The sequence below is a fragment of the Pteropus vampyrus genome, unplaced genomic scaffold (assembly GCF_000151845.1).
Source record: "Pteropus vampyrus isolate Shadow unplaced genomic scaffold, Pvam_2.0 Scaffold56, whole genome shotgun sequence".
NCBI classification, from domain to species: Eukaryota; Metazoa; Chordata; class Mammalia; order Chiroptera; family Pteropodidae; genus Pteropus; species Pteropus vampyrus.
The window spans coordinates 4,045,479-4,049,636 of NW_011888837.1; positions in this window are offsets into that span (position 1 = coordinate 4,045,479).

Below are 4,158 nucleotides of genomic sequence, written 5' to 3' on the forward strand. Positions count from 1 at the left end.
AGATATTACAACAGTTAAAACAAAAAAAAACCTCAAAATACCACACTCAAAGACAAAGGTAGAGATAATGGGGATCAATGCACCATTAAATTACAAAGTCTTTCACAATATTTCCTTATGATGCTTTTGTTCTTAGGATGTTTTCTTTGAGACAGGCCTCATGTATTAGTGGCCACCAGTTTGGCGTGATTTGTGGGGCCCTGAGAAGACTCTGCTATCACCCAATTCTTACCTAACTGCTTGCAACATACCTGAATTTCCACCATGGCAGCTTAGTCTTTGAATGGCCCTTAATTTATGTCATTCTGAACCCCTACAAAGAGCAACATTTATAAGGTGCCTGAAAGTGCACAAAGCGCTTCCGTGTATATTCACACCTTTGTTTCTCACAACAACCTATTTTATAAGTAATGAGACTTGGGGACCTGCCCGAGACGACACGGGCCTAGTGACTGATGCAGTGGGGACTTGCACCAGGTTCTTATGATTTCAGAAGATGCCCACTTCCTGCTATGCTAATGTGCCTTAAAAGGCCAGCGCTTCTGGGAGAGGTTCCACTGAGGGCAGATGGAGGCCCAGGAAGGTGATTCACACTTGTTCCCAAAGTTCTCGGACACAATCGTCAAAAATGATAAGTTCATTCAAAATTCATATCTCACACATGTTTTGAGCCCCTACCTTGCTCCAGGCACTGGAGTCATAGCATTGAGCAAGGCAGATACTAAGTCCCTGACCTTGAGAACTTAAGTTCTAGCAGAGAAGACATATGTCAAATAACTAAATACGCTATGACTTATTTGAGAGTGTCAGAAAAGTGCTACACAGAACTGCAGGAGCCGGCATGAGCGTACCTGGGATGATCTGCTTTAGGTGAGGGTGGGGAAGGAGAGTCGGGGAGGTGCTGTGCAAGTTGCACTCTTGGAGATGACTAGATATTAATGAGGCGGTGGGGGAGGAGGAGGACCACTATGGGGGAGGGGTGGAAGGAAAAAATATTTCTGGCAAAGGGAACAACATCATGTTGAAGACTCTGAGTCAGATACTCAGATCTCTATCGTTCTCCTCTTCTGTCTCCCTCTGTGCCTATGGCCTTTTCTCTCTGCATCATCAAACAAAAACTTAAACCTAAATATTTCCCTGGGTAGAATGTGTTGTGCAGATATTCTTGAGCAGAAGATCCTCCTTCTCATCTAATTTAGACTCCCCTGCTGCCCCCTTGAAAGGAAGTAGAGTCAGTAACTTAAATACTTTTTCTGAAAATGTACTGACTCCTAAGTTACTTTTAGTCACCTTTCTTTTATCTATTTCTTGAAAGAGGTAATGGATATAAATGGGTTTGAGGGGGGTATGTGTTTTGATATCTCTTCTTTTCTCTGGAGTTTTTCAAATCTCGATGTTTTTTTAGCCCGCGGAGCGTGTGTGTGTCCCTCCAGGTGAACCCAGAAGCCCACAAGGGGAAGCGGGAAGGCGACAGCATTACTCACCGTCTGAAATGCAAGAATTCCGTGAAGAAGGACCAGAAGATTCACAGAAAGGGCCATGCTGAGGTGCTGAAAGCACAAGACACTTTTTTATGCATACAAACAAACTCGCATGTACAGATGTACGTGATTTCTCGATCGTCCAGTCTTTATTTAACACCACCTGTGAGCCATACAAGCAGCAAAGCACAGGGGCCACGACAGCAGGCTGGGTTTGAAATTCTGACTGACCCTTGCTAGCTGTATGATCTGGGGCAAATTATTTAACCTTTTTGTGCCTCATTTTTCTCATCTATAAAATGGGGATAACATGAAAAGCTATTTCAAGCGTGGTTATGAAATCCGAATGAGGTAGTGTACATGAAACATTTAAAATAGTGCACAGGACACAGGTAGCCCTCCATGTTTTTAGCTTTTATTGTTAGCAGCACGCCCTGAGCTGGACGCCAAATAGATATAGAGACAAATAAAACAAAGGCCTGGCTGTCAAGGAATTCATAGTCTCTTTTAAGAGGTTAAATGAAAGGAGTAGATTTCTGCTTCTGCCACTTGAGCCCTACTCACAGTGCTTATTCATAAAATATTTGCTGAGAGTTTCCATAAACTGGATGCAATTTGGGGTGAATTTCACAGAAACAGTGTCCTGAACAGCTGTCTAGGTCAAAACATGGAACTTTCAAAAGCAAAAAAACAAACCACAAATGCCTAAAGCAGAAATAACTAATAGTCATATGGGGCCTAGGAAATCAGGCTCTGGTTGACTTGACACCATCAAGATCCTGGCTGCTCTTGACCTGTATCACCCCAGCCCGTTGCAAGATGGTGAATATATAAGTGTATTCATTTACATATTATTCGTCATGCACAGAGGCCCTTGTGGTATTCTCTCGGGATCCTGACTGAGCAGTGTGGTGGGTGACTCTGCAGCTTCCTTCAGGAGCCTCTGGAGACCCACCAAGCCCTGTGAGTCAGCGAGCCTGGTTCCCAGAGGGCCAAGAACATGGAGGACAGCTCCCCAGCTGGGCTTGTCCTTCTGGGCTTATTTCCTGGTGCTGGGGAGACCCAGTGGGTCACTTTTTTGGAAGCAGGAACCATCTGGAGAGCTCTGATGTGAATATTTGTTGTCTATTGAAGGGTACCAGAATATGCCACCGCAAAACACGCCTCTTCAGCATCTGAATTATTTTGAGCTAAGGTCATTGAGAACCAGCAGATGCAGAAAAAGTTCTGAAAACAGGGCATAAGTTTTCCTCGTGTAAAGGAAAGCCACATTTGTGAAAGGTGTCTCCCCCTCCCTGCCAGAAAGAGGAGGACTCCTAACAAGTCTTACTAATACAGAAGGTACTGACTTGAATCAGCACACTCAGCCTTACTAAGTAACCCCATTATCATTACTTCCTTGATCGTCTGCCCATAACTTGCCTCCCCCGCCCAGAAGCCCCAAACTCCTTTTCTTTTGTTTTAGTTTAAAATGGTCCATGAGCCCAAGTTCTAACCACCCCTTCTGGTTACTCGTTGCTGGGTACGCCCATGTGTACTCGCGTGATACATGTGTTAATAAACTCCTGTTTGTTTTTCTCTTGTTAATCCCTCTTTGCCAGTCTATTTTATAGGACCCCAGGTGAAGAACTTACGACAGGCAGAGGAAGATGATTTTTTTCCCTTCCCTATACCATTTCCTGTCTACCTGTCACCCTGCAAATCATTTCTTGAGAGCTTTTTTAGTTTAGGCCCTGTGTAGAATGTTTTATGCACATTATTTCATTTAATTCTTGCAGTGACTACATTAGGTGGGCATTTATGCCTATTTTATAGATGAGGAAGTCAAGGTTTAGACAAATAAATAACTTACCTAAGGTCACACCAAAGTAGGTGGCAGAGCCTGGGCTTGAATGTCCGTCTGACTCCAGTTGATTCTTACTGAGTGACCCAGATCTCCAGGCCTGTTTCTTACTTGGCCCTTTGGAATTGGACAGGATAAGGGGCACATGTGAATATTTTATCATTTACAGGGTGCTTTTTTAGAAACAGCCTAGAGCAGTGGTTCTCAGGTAGAGCCAGGCAAAATTGAACTATGATTTATTTGGAACTTTCCCAAGAGTTGTCCATCATTTTGGAAAATCACATTGCTGTTGGCCATACTTCCCATCATTTGTGGTTGTGGCTGTTGTATCCATGGTGATCCGCCTAGAAGCACACAGAGCTGACAGGCACTATGGATTCTAACAGTCATGCCCAAGCATCTGCATGTTGAAATACTTATTGTTTCATAACAAGTCACTCTCTTTAGTTCTGCTTTATAGTATAGCTGGAACATTATGTTAGTTTTTTGAAGGTAAATGTGTCGGTATATGGTTTTAGCTCTGCATTTCATTACTATAGACTCATGAGAGCATTACAAAATATTTGCACTTAAATGGGGTGTTGGGTCTGATATGTCTGGAAGAATAAGGGAGAATCAAGCCAAACAGAATCTGGAGCTTAAAAATAGCACAGTACTGTCTGGACTTCCTGCTCTGGGTGTTGGTCTTTCCCTCAAGCATTTCCTCTTCCAGTGGCCTCCCTGCTGATCCCAGCTTTGGGGATTAACACAGAGGAAGAACCAGGATGAGTGTGAGCCCCTTGGCAGCAGCAAATCCTGGGCAGGCACCTTGAGGAGAGAATAGGGCTCTTTCGC